Source organism: Mustela putorius, unplaced genomic scaffold (genome assembly GCF_011764305.1).
Source record: "Mustela putorius furo isolate JIRA1106 unplaced genomic scaffold, ASM1176430v1.1 tig00003899_pilon_pilon_pilon, whole genome shotgun sequence".
Classification (NCBI taxonomy): domain Eukaryota; kingdom Metazoa; phylum Chordata; class Mammalia; order Carnivora; family Mustelidae; genus Mustela; species Mustela putorius.
In genome coordinates, this window is record NW_025422048.1 from 8392279 (window position 1) to 8405519 (window position 13241).

Here is a 13241-nt window from a genome sequence, read left to right on the forward strand (position 1 = left end):
TTGGCAAAAAGAAATGTGCCTTTATTGAAAATGCCATCATATAGATGAACTTTCTGATACAGTGAATAATGTCTGTGAAAAATATCTCCAAACTGCTAAACTCTGTGATTCTTAGGATAGAAAAATTACAGACAGGATGTTCGAAGGGTCTATCCTATATCCTTTCCTATAGAAAGGCTTCAAGGAAATGAAGGAATTCAGGAAAGAAAGCTCCTATTGTGTTCTGCCTTTGTTTCTGAAGCAGGTGGGAGGGGGCTTACTTGAGTCATACCAGCTCATAACTCCTATTGGAGCGATTTTCCTAAGGGATGACTTTTGTCACCTACTATTTCAGAAATGATGTTTTACCCCCTAGTAGGCTGTTAGGTAAAAGAGGTTCATCCATGACTTCATGATCCTCCCTATCACTCAGTTTTATCATTCTGCTGTTTTCAAGCACTACGTGAATCTTTCTTAATATCCATGGTACCTTTATTACTCTCCCCTCAGTCACCTTACCACATTCCATCCCAGCTGAGACACACTCTCTCCATCTTCCTTTCTTTCTCTTTCTCCCTCTTTCTCTCCATCTCTACAAGATGTCTTGATTCCTTTATTGCTGATTACTTCAATTTACCCTTAGTTTAGAAATAGCTTCCCAATTTAAATCCTATTTTGTTCATAAATGTTAACATTTGATTAATATTTTTTAAATGAAATAAAAATGTTGTGGATAGAGCTGAACTCCTCTTTGCATTTCTCCACTGTCCAATTTCCCTTTTCCCTAACCTGCCACAATCACCAGCATGAATTTGTTAAAGCCTTCTGGTACTCAATTTTATTCACATGACAGGAGTTGCCTCTATTTAAGATGTAAAATTTTTAGCACTGGCCAGCTATTGTTAATTTGTCTTATTTACAGTTCTACATTCCTTCTCACAAACACTTATGAGGTTTATGTTTTCAAAAATCTGAGAGATGATTGTTTTTTTCTTCTGTTTGCTAGTGAGATTGAGCATTTTATCTTTTGTTTATTCTGGACATTTCAATTCCCTCTTCTCCAAGATAACCATTTTCTGTTGTGTCTTATGTATTTGATTTTCTTTAAATGAATGTCACAAATAGCTTTTCCAAGTCTACAATTTGTTTTTTAACTCTTTTTGTGCTGTTTTTTGTATAGAACTTTAAAATTTTGAAATAATCAACTCTATCATTTTTTTCTTTCTTTATGTATGCTTTCTGTGTTATGCCTAAGAGATCCTTTCCTATCACAAGGTCACAAAGATGTCATTTATGTTTTATTATAGTTATATAGTTTATATTAAATATTTACATAGTTAAGCATTTTTTAATTTATTCTGGGTATGTAAAGGTACAGTTTTCTATTTTTAATATATGACAACCCAATTTCCCCATTTAATTGTAATATGAATCATGTCATGTACCAATGTATACAGATCTTTACTTGAGTCATCTACTCTGTTCCAATGATCAGCATTAGTACTATTAAGATAACTTTGTCCTAAACCTTGATATATGGAAGAATACATTTTTCTCCTGGTATTGTTTTTTACAAGGATAATTTTAAAGTTTCTTGGACTTTCAGTCCTCAATATGAATCTTAGAATCTATCTAGTGAAAAAGATGTCCTTATAAGATTTTGATTGGCACAGGATTGAGTTTATAGATTAATTTGGAGGAGAATTTTCATTTTATGATTGAGCCCTTCCATTCTTGAATATGGTTTGTTCTCCACTTGCTCAGGACTTTGATGTTCTTCAAAAATGTTATATACTTTTCTTTTTAAATCTTTTGGGGGTGCTGGGGTGGCTCAGTGGGTTAAGCCTCTGCCTTTGGCTCAGGTCATGATCTCAGGATCCTGCGCTTGAACCCCACATCAGGCTCTCTGCTCAGCAGGGAACCTGCTTCCCCCTCTCTCTCCCTGCCTCTCTGTCTACTTGTGATCTCTCTCTCAGTCAAAAAATAATAATAATAATAAAGAAATAAAACAAAATAAAATAAAAGGTATACCTATTTTTAAAGAATGTATTTATTTATTTGAGATAGAGAAAACATGAGTGACAGTGGGAACACAGAGGGAGAAGCAGATGCCCTGCTGAGGAGGGAACCCCATGTGGGGCTCCATTCCAGGACCCTCGGATCATGACGTGAGCCAAGAGCAGATACTGAACTGACTGAGCCACCCAGGTCCCCCTAATGGTATATCTTAAAATGCTTTTAGTTTTATTCTAAGGAAGTTATACTTTAAACTATTATTTCTTTTCTGTTGCATTTTTAAATTGATTATTGCTCGTGTATAGAAACACTGTTGGTTTTCCTATGTTGACTTGTGTTTAGTAAACTTGCTGGACTTTCCTGTCAGTTTTGTTTTGGAAAACCAACTGCTATGCTTTGGAGCCAAAATATAACATGAAGGCAGAGTTTGGGATAAAGAGAAACAATAGTTTTATTGCTTTGTTGGACAAAGGGAGCTATAACAGCTCTCATGGTTGAAGGGGCTTGGAAGTTTTTTAGGGAAATAGAAGTTCTAGCTTGTTTCTCTAGGAATTGTGAATGTGTAGCCAGCCTTTGTCATCATGTTTCCAGGGTGGTACTGGGTTTCTAAAAGAAAAGTCTATCTAAGAAAGGAGGAGGAGAGGTTTGCAGAAGGAAGGAAAAAGGTTAATTTAAAATAGAGATTTACAGGTTGCCTTGGTGGCACAGTCAGTTAAGTGTCTGACTCCTGGTTTCAGTTCAGGCCATGATCTCAGGGTCTTTAGATCAAGCCTGGCATCCTGGCTCTAGGCTCAGCCCAGAGTCTGCTTCAGACTCTCTTTCCCTCTCCTCTGTCCCACCATTAAAATAAATAAATAAATAAATAAATAAATAAATATCTAATAAAAAATAAAACAGAGATTCACTGAAGTATTAGTGCAGCTATTTTAATTTTTGTTTAACATTATGCTTTTGAGAAGCTTCAGTTTCACTTGCCTATGACTCCTGGTTTCTCCATGAAGAAATCCTATCATCAACAAAAATGATAATATTGTCTCTCTCTTTGTTCTTTTGATTTTTATTATTCTATTTATTTATTTTAATTTAAATTTAATTAGCCAGCGCATAGTACATCATTAGTTTTTGATGCAGTGTTCAATGATTCATTAGTTACATGTAACACCCAGTGCTTATCACATCATGGGCCCTCCTTAATGCCCATCGCCTTGTTTCTCCATCCCCCCACTCAGCTCTGTTTCTGCAACCCTCAGTTTGTTTCCCAAAGTCAAGTGTTCTTTTGATTTTAATATCTTCTTTTTCGTATAGTGTTTCATTTAGAACTTACAACACAATGTTAAATAGTATGAGTGATAGCAGGTATATCTCTTTTTTTCCCGAGTATAATAGACATGATTATAATATTTTACTATTAAATGTGTTTTGTCTTAGGTTTTTTATAGATAACATTTATCAGATTAAGAAAATATTAATATTTTCCTAGTTAGTTAATAATTTCAGTCATGAATGATTAACTCTTACTGAATTGGGTTTTTTTTTTTTGCCATCTGTTGATATTGTTTTCTTCTATAACTATCAGTGTGATAAATTGCATAGATTTCTGATCTTGATGCATCCTTATATTCCTCAGATAAAACATCCTTGATCATTACGTTTATGTACATGTGTGCATGCTTGTGCACACATAGCTGGATTAAATTTGGTAATATGCTTAGAATTTTCCTTTTATGATTCCTTTTTTTGATGAAGGAAAAACATGTCCTCTTCCCTTTAAAGTTCTTCTAGCTAGTCTAAGAACAAAATTGATGTGAAAAATACAGGAAGAAATTAAACAAAATTTAATTACATTTATGCCACCTATATACATTGGAGAGACCCAGGAAAACCGTAACTCCCCCAAATGGCTAAAACCATCACTTTAAATACCATTTCCAGCCAAAGGTAAAAAAGATGGGAGGGGGAGTCAGTTATGAAAGGTTACCAGGAAAAGCACAGTAAACAAAAGTAAGGTGGTTATGAAGATTTAAGTCCATGCCTTCTTCACTGAGATTCTGCATGTTTATAGAGTTATTACCCTCTTTTTAGTTCTGAGGAAGATACCCTTGCAAATGGAGATTTTCCTCATACATGTAAATGTCTTTGATAAAAGGGTAACAAGGAGCACCTAGGTGGCTCTGTTGGTTAAGCATCTGACTCTTGATTTCAGCTCAGGTCATGATCTCAGGGTTGTTGGATGGGGCTCAGCACAGTCTGCTTGACAGTCTCTCTCCCTCTGCCACCCCCAAATAAATAAATCTTTATTTTAAGGGTAACTAACTTCTACTTCATTTTCAAAGTTTCTATTGTGTCCACAGTTCCTTAAAAACTAGCCTAGAATAATCAGTATGCTGAAGAGGTATATTTTGGAGTGGCAGAATTAGCTCCTCTACACTTATTTTTATACTGTTCTTCTCTTATTTGGTACAAAGGTTGTTAAATGTGTTTAATAGCCTTCTCTCATTTTTATTCCTGGACATAATTTGTATTATAGAAATACTATCAGATGCTTGAATATTTGATAAAATTTACCTGTAAAACTACTTAACTTCTTGTCATTCATATCTTTTTTATTGGAATAAAGATAGATTTGACTACCAGGAGTGCCTGGGTGGCTCAGTGGGTTAAGCCTCTGTCTTCAGCTTAGGTCATAATCTCAGGGTCCTGGGATTGAGCCCCGCATCGGGCTTTCTGCTCAGTAGGGAACCTGCTTCCCTTTCTCTCTCTCTGCCCACCTCTCTGCTTACTTGTAATCTTTCTCTCTGTCAAATAAATCAATAAAATCTTTAAAATGAAAAAAGAAGAAATTAACTACCAGTTCAATTTTTTTTGTACTACTAGTTCAATTTTATTAATGATTGTAGATATATTTATTTATTTATTTATTTAAATGTTTTAAGAATTAATAATTTTTTAAAATTTTGCCAAAATACTATTTTTACTATTCTCTTATTATTTTAAAAAATTTGTAATTATGGAGAGAGAGGAGTCAAGATGGCGGAGAAGTAGCACACTGTGACTACATCAGGTAGCTGGAGATCAGCTAGATAGCTTATCTAAACATTGCGAACACCTACAAATCCAATAGTAGATCGAAGAGAAGAAAAACAGCAATTATAGACACAGAAAATCAACCATTTTCTGAAATGTAGGACTGGCAGAGAAGTGAATCCAAGGTGACAAGAAGATAGACCCTGGGGGGAGGGGCCGGCTCCTCAGTGGCGGCACAACAGAGCACAAAATCAGGACTTTTAAAAGTCCATTCCACTGAGTGACATCGCTCCAGAGGCTAAACTGGGGTGAAGCCCACGTGGGGTCAGTGTGGCAGGGTCACAGAAGGATCAGGGGTGTCTGAATGTCGCAGAACTTGCAGGTATTAGAATGGGGAAGCTAGCTACAGAGACAGAGCCAAGGAATGAGCTCTCAGCTCAGGGTTACCTTGAACCGGTCGCAGGCTGGGTGAGCTCGGAGCACTGCCGGAGGCCGGGGAGACGGGAGTGATTGGGCACTATTCTCTGAGGGTGCACTGAGGAGTGGGGCCCCGAGCTCTCGGCTCCTCTGGGCCAGAGACTGGGAGGCTGTCATTTTCATTCCCATCCTCTGGAACTCTACAGAATGCATTGAAGAAACAAAAGCTACAGAAAGTAAACCCCAGTGGATTACTCAGCCTGGCCCCTGGTAAGGGCGGTGCAATTCTGCCTGGGGCAAAGACACTTGAGAATCACTACAACAGGCCCCTCCCCCAGAAGATCAACAAGAAATCCAGCCAGGACCAAGTTCACCTACCAAGGAGTGCAGGTTCAATACCAAGGAGAGCAGCAGAATTCCAGAGGAGGAGAAAGCAAAGCTCGGAACTCATGGCTTTTTCCACATGAGTCTTTATTTAGTCTTGCAGTTAATTTAATTATTTTTCAATTTTTTTCTTTCTTCTTCTGATAATTTTTTTAACTTTTACCCTTTTCTTTTTTAACGTTTTTAACCAGTTTATCTAATATATATATTTTTCTTTTTTAATATTTTTTCTTTATTTGTTTTCTTTTATAAATTTTTTTTCTCTGAACCTCTTTTTATCTCCCTTTTCGCTCCCATGATTTGGGGTCTCATCTAATTTGGTTAAATCCTAATTTCCTGGGGTCTTTGCCACCCTTTTAGTATTTTACTTGCTCCTTCATATACTCTTATCAGGACAAAATTACAAGGCGGAAAAATTCACCACAAAAAAAAACATAGAACAAGAGACAGTACTGAAGGCTAGGGACCTAATCAATACAGACATTGGTAATATGTCATATCTAGAGTTCAGAATTACGATTCTCAAGGTTCTAGCCGGACTCGAAAAAAGCATGGAAGATATTAGAGAAACCCTCTTGGGAGATATAAAAGCTCATTCTGGAGAAATAAAAGAACTAAAATCTAACCAAGCTGAAATTAGAAAAGCTATTAATGAGGTGCAATAAAAATTGGAGGCTCTCACTGCTAGGATAAATGAGGGAGAAGGTAGAATTAGCAATATAGAAGACCACATGACAGCGAATAAAGAAGCTGAGCAAAAGAGGGACAAACAGCTACTGGACCACGAGGGGAGAATTCGAGAGATAAGTGACACCATAAGAAGAAACAACATTAGAATAATTGGGATTTCAGAAGAAGAAGAAAGAGAGAGGAGAGCAGAAGGTATACTGGAGAGAATTATTGGAATTTCCCTAATTGGCAAAGGGAACAAGCATCAAAATCCAGGAGGCACAGAGAACCCCCCTAAAATCAACAAGAACAGGTCCACACCCCATCACCTAATAGTAAAATTTACAAGTCTTAGTGACAAAGAAGAAATCCTGAAAGCAGCCCGGGAAAAGAAGTCTGTAACATACAATGGTAAAAATATTAGATTGGCAGCAGACTTATCCACAGAGACCTGGCAGGCCAGAAAGAGCTCGCATGATATTTTCAGAGCACTAAATGAGCAAAACATGCAGCCCAGAATACTATATCCAGCTAGGCTATCATTGAAAATAGAAGGAGAGATTAAAAGCTTCTAGGACAAACAAAAACTGAAAGAATTTGCAAACACCAAACCAGCTCTACAGGAAATATTGAAAGGGGTCCTCTAAGCAAAGAGAGAGCCTACAGGTGGTAGACCAGAAAGGAACAGAGACCATATACAGTAACAGTCACCTTACAGGCAATACAATGGCACTAAATTCATATCTCTCAATAGTTACTCTGAATGTTAATGGGCTAAATGCCCCAAACAAAAGACACAGGGTATCAGAATGGATAAAAAAACCAAAACAAATCTATATGTTGCCTGCAAGAACCTCATTTTAGACCCGAAGACACCTCCAGATTTAAAGTGAGGGAGTGGAAAACAATTTACCATGCTGATGGACATCAGAAGAAAGCAGGGGTGACAATCCTTATATCAGATAAATTAGATTTTAAACCAAAGACTATAATAAAAGATGAGGAAGGGCACTATATCATACTCAAAGGGTCTGTCCAATGAGAAGATCTAACAATTTTAAATGTCTATGCCCCTAACGTGGGAGCAGCCAACTATGTAAAACAATTAGTAACAAAATCAAAGAAACACATCAATAATAATACAATAATAGTAGGGGACTCTAACACTCCCCTCACTGAAATGGACAGAACATCCAAGCAAAAGATCAACAAGGAAATAAAGGCCTTAAATGACACACTGGATCAGATGGACATCGCAGATATATTCAGAACATTTCATCCCAAAGCAACAGAATACACATTCTTCTATAGTGCACATAGAACATTCTCCAGAATAGATCACATCCTGGGTCACAAATCAGGGCTCAACCGGTATCAAAAGATTGGGATCATTCCCTGCATATTTTCAGACCACAATGCTCTGAAGCTAGAACTCAATCACGAGAGGACATTTGGAAAGAACCCAAATACATGGAGAATAAACAGCATCCTTCTAAAGAATGAATGGGTCAAACAGGAAATTAAAGAAGAATTGAAAAACTTCATGGAAACAAATGATAATGAAAACACGTTTCAATCTGTGGGACACAGCAAAGGCAGTCCTGAGAGGAAAATATATAGCGGTAAAAGCCTTTCTTAAGAAACGAGAAAGGTCTCAAGTACACAACCTAACCCTACACCTAAAGTAGCTGAAGAAGAAGAAAGAAACCCTAAACCTAACAAGAGAAGAGAAATCATAAAGATCAGAGCAGAAATCAATGAAATAGAAAGAAAAAAAAAACCACAATAGAACAAATCAACGAAACTAGGAGCTTGTTCTTTGAAAGGATTAATAAGATTGATAAACCCCTGGACAGACTTATCCAAAAGAGAAAAGAAAGGACCCAAATATATAAAATCATGAATGAAAGAGGAGAGATCACAACTAACACCAACAAAATACAGACAATTATAAGAACATACTATGAGCAACTCCACGCCAACAAATTTTACAATCTGGAAGAAATGGATGCATTCCTAGAGACATGTAAACTACCACAACTGAACCAGGAAGATATAGAAAACCTGAACAAACCCATAACCAGTAGGAGATTGAAACAGTCATCAAACATCTCCAAACAAACAAAAGCCCAGGGCCAGACGGCTTCCCGGGGGAATTCTACCAAACATTTAAAGAAAAACTAATTCCTATTCTTCTGAAACTGTTCCAAAATATGGAAATGGAAAGAAACTTCCAAACTCCTTCTATGAGGCCAGCATCAGCTTGATCCCAAAACCAGACAAGGATCCCATCAAAAAAGAGAACTACAGACCAATATCCTTAATAAACACAGATGCAAAAATTCCCAGTAAAATACTAGCCAATAGGATTCAACAGTACATTAAAAGGATTATTCACCAAGACCAAGTGGCATTTATTCCAGGACTGCAAGGTTGGTTCAACATCCACAAATCAACCAATGTGATACAACACATTAATAAAAGAAAGAACAAGAACCATATGATACTCTCAATAGATGCTGAAAAAGCATTTGACAAAGTACAACATCCCTTACTGATCAAAACTCTTCAAAGTGTAGGGATAGACGGCACATACCTCAATATTATCAAAGCCATCTATGAAAAACCCACCGCAAATATTCTCAATGGAGAAAAACCTGAAAGGTTTTCCACTAAGGTCAGGAACACGGCAGGGATGTCCATTATCACCACTGCTATTCAACATAGTACTAGAAGTCCTAGCCTCAGCAATCAGACTATGAAAGGAAATTAAAGGCATCCAAATTGGCAAAGAAGTCAAACTATCGCTCTTTGCAAATGATATGATACTATATGTGGAAAACCCAAAAGACTCCACTCCAAAACCGCTAGAACTCATACAGGAATTCAGTAAAGTGTCAGGATATAAAATCAATGCTCAGAAATGAGTTGCATTTCTCTACACCAACAACAAGACAGAAGAAAGAGAAATTAAGAAGTCAATCCCACTTACAATTGCACCCAAAACTATAAGATACTTAGGAATAAACCTAATCAAAGAGGCTAAGAATCTATACTCAGAAAACTATAGTCATGAAAGAAATTGAGGAAGACACAAAGAAATGGAAAAATGTTCCATGCTCCTGGATTGGAAGAACAAATATTGTGAAAATGTCTATGCTACCTAAAGCAATCTACACATTTAATGCAATTCCTATCAAAATACCATCCATTTTTTTCATAGAAATGGAACAAATAATCCTAAAATTTATATGGAACCAGAAAGGCCTCGAATAGACAAAGGAATATTAAAAAAGAAAGCCAAAGTTGGTGGCATCACAATTCCGGACTTCAAGCTCTATTACAAAGCTGTCATCATCAAGACAGCATGGTACTGGCACAAAAACAGACACATAGATCAATGGAACAGAATAGAGAGCCCAGAAATAGACCCTCAACTCTATGGTCAACTAATCTTTGACAAAGCAGGAAAGAAGGTCCAATGGAAAAAAGACAGCCTCCTCAATAAATGGTGTTGGGAACATTGGACAGCCACATGCAGAAAAATGAAATTGGACCATTTTTTTACACCACACATGAAAATAGACTCAAAATGGATGAAGAACCCCAATGTGAGAAAGGAATCCATCAAAATCATTTTAGGAGAACACAGGCAGCAACCTCTTTGACCTCATCCGTAGCAACTTCTTCCAAGGCAAGGGAAGCAAGGGTAAAAATGAACTATTGGGATTTCATCAAGATCAAAAGCTTTTGCACAGCAAAGGAAACAGTTAACAAAACCAAAATACAACTGACAGAATGGGAGAAGGTATTTGCAAACAACATATCAGATAAAGGGCTAGTGTCCAAAATCTATAAAGAACTTATCAAACTCAACACCCAAAGTACAAATAATCCAATCAAGAAATGGGCAGAGGACATGAACAGACATTTCTGCAAAGAAGACATCCAGGTGGCCAACAGACACATGAAAAAGTGGTCCACATCACTTGGCATCAGGGAAATACAAATCAAAACCACAATGAGATATCACCTCACACCAGTCAGAATGGCTAAAATTAACAAGTCAGGAAATAACGGATGCTGGTGAGGATGCGGAGAAAGGGGAACCCTTCTACACTGTTGGTGGGAATGCAAGCTGGTGCTACCGCTCTGGAAATCAGCATGGAGGTTCCTCAACATGTTGAAAATAGAACTACCCTATGACCCAGCAATTGCAGTACTGGGTATTTACCCTAAAGACACAAACGTAGTGATCCAAAGGGGCACGTGCACCCGAATGTTTATAGCAGCAATGTCTACAATAGCCAAAAACTATGGAAAGAACCTAGATGTCCATCCACCGATGAATGGATAAAGATGATGTGATATATATACACAATGGAATATTATGCAGGCATCAAAAGAAATGAAATCTTGCCATTTGCGAGGACGTGGATGGAACTAGAGGGTATCATGCTTAGCGAAATAAGTCAATCAGAGAAAGACAACTATCATATGATCTCCCTGATATGAGGAAGTAGAGATGCAATGCGTGGGGGGGGGGGGTTAAGCGGGTAGGAGAATAGTAAATGAAACAAGATGAGATTGGGAGGGAGACAAGCCATAAGTGACTCTTTATCTCACAAAACAAACTGAGGGTTGCTGGGGGGAGGGGGGTTGGGAGAGGCGGGTGCAGTTATGGACATTGGGGAAGGTATGTGCTATTGTGAGTGCTGTGAAGTGTGTAAACCTGGCGCTTCAGAGACCTATACCTCTATGGATAAAAATACATTATATGTTTATTTAAAAAATAAATAAATAAAAATAAATCACAAAACAATTTTGTAATTATGTAAATTTTTCCCCTATCCTATTCAATTTTGCATTCTCACCTTCTTTATTTTTCTTGACCTTTTTTGTTCATTTTTTAATTTCTTATTGGTCTTTTGAGAGAGCTAGTCTTTATATTTGTTGATCTTCTCTATTTTCCTTTGCGTATCTCTTCTAACATCTAATTTTGCTAATATAACTGAGCCTGACAGTGGTCATTTTGTTTTAGTTAATCTCTTTTCTTTTTTTAAACATTTATTTATTTATTTTAGAGAGAGAAAAATAGTGTGTGAGCTGAGGGAGGGGCAGAGGGAGAGGGAAAGAGGGAAAGAAGCAGACTCCCCACTCAGCGTGGAGCCTGACATGGGGCTCTATTTCACAACTCTGAGATCATGACCTAAGCTGAAATTAATAGAGGCTTAACCAACTGAGCCACCCAGGCGCCCCTAATCTCTTTCATGTTCATCCTTCAGGTTTTTATTAATTTTTCCACAGTGTACCTTACATGTATATCCTAGATTCTGGGAACAAAATATTGAATATCATCTGCTCTTTTTGTCTAACATTAAGGTACAGAGCTGGACAATAGTTGACCTATGAAGCTGTCATTCGTCTAGTAACTAAATGTTCTTGCCTTTCTCCCCTAGTACTTGGTCTCAGTTTTCTGACCCAAGGGACAATATAGGAATTGGCTGAAGCTATGCTGATGTGGAACTAGTGTGTCCTCCCCAGATATCCTGAAGTTCCCCCAGTTATCCTTGTCTTCTGCATCACTACCTGTGAGTTCTCTTAATCAGCACAGTCTACTATTAAATGTCTGTGGCTTTCTACAAGCAAGGCAAAAAAAGATGTTTTAATTTTTCTAAACTATCAATGACCCAGCAGTGCCATTAATAACAGTTTTTCTTCCAGTGCCCTAGGCTTTCATCTTGATGGCAGAATCAAGGGTGCGTCCATTTGGAGAGGAAAGCTAAAGAGCACTCTGATATGTATTTAAGAAGCTTGTCTAATATGTACTCTGCTTCTCAGCAAGAATAAAACCCTTTTCAAAAGCTCACAAAGGTTCAGCCAAAGCCACTTGTATGCTTTAAGAACCCAAGTTCAATCGGGTTCTATACTTTCTTGACTTCAGATTTCTACCATTGCTACAGCATTTTGTGTGTCTACCCTGAGCAAGATACAAAAGCTTTTTCTCCATGAATACAATTTATACTTCTACAAATATCCTCAAGTTTAGACAGGTTATCATTCTCACAGCAGGCAAAATAATCTGTCCAAATGAAATAGTATGTGTCTTGAGCAGCACGTCCAGGCAAGGGGCAGTTAGGGATCTTTTATAACTCTGGACCTGTCACCATCTGCTGTGGGTATACTATTCCCTCTCAGGAAAGAATTCCCTATTTTGTTTTGTTTTTGGCTTTAACATGTAAAATCTAATATAGGACCTTAAATATGAAAATTCATACTCTCTCCCTTTCTACCTATTCTTCCTTTCTACCTATTAGTAAGCTAATCCCATCAGCAAAATTGAGTATGAATGCATGCACTCCCTTTTCCTCCTTAGGATCCTTTCTAAACATCCTCCTGCTGGGAGGTGATGGCGTTTCAAACATGTATTCTGTCAGACTTCATGCTGTCCCAGCCCACTCTCATAGACAGAAGTAGCAGTGACTTCTGAGAGGCCACATTCATTTCTGCATACCAACAAACTAACAATCAAAGCCATGGTCTCAAACTAAACCTTCCTCAATTCTACAGGCTATAGTGAGGTAGACAAAGATGGACACACATTCTTTGAAATTCAAGGAAAGAGTCTCCCCATGAGGCAAATTTAAATTTCGATAGAGAAGCTCAGTTGGAGGGCGCCTGGGTGGCTCAGTTGGTTGAGCAACTGCCTTCGACTCAGGTCATGATCCCGGACTTCCAGGATCGAGTCCTGC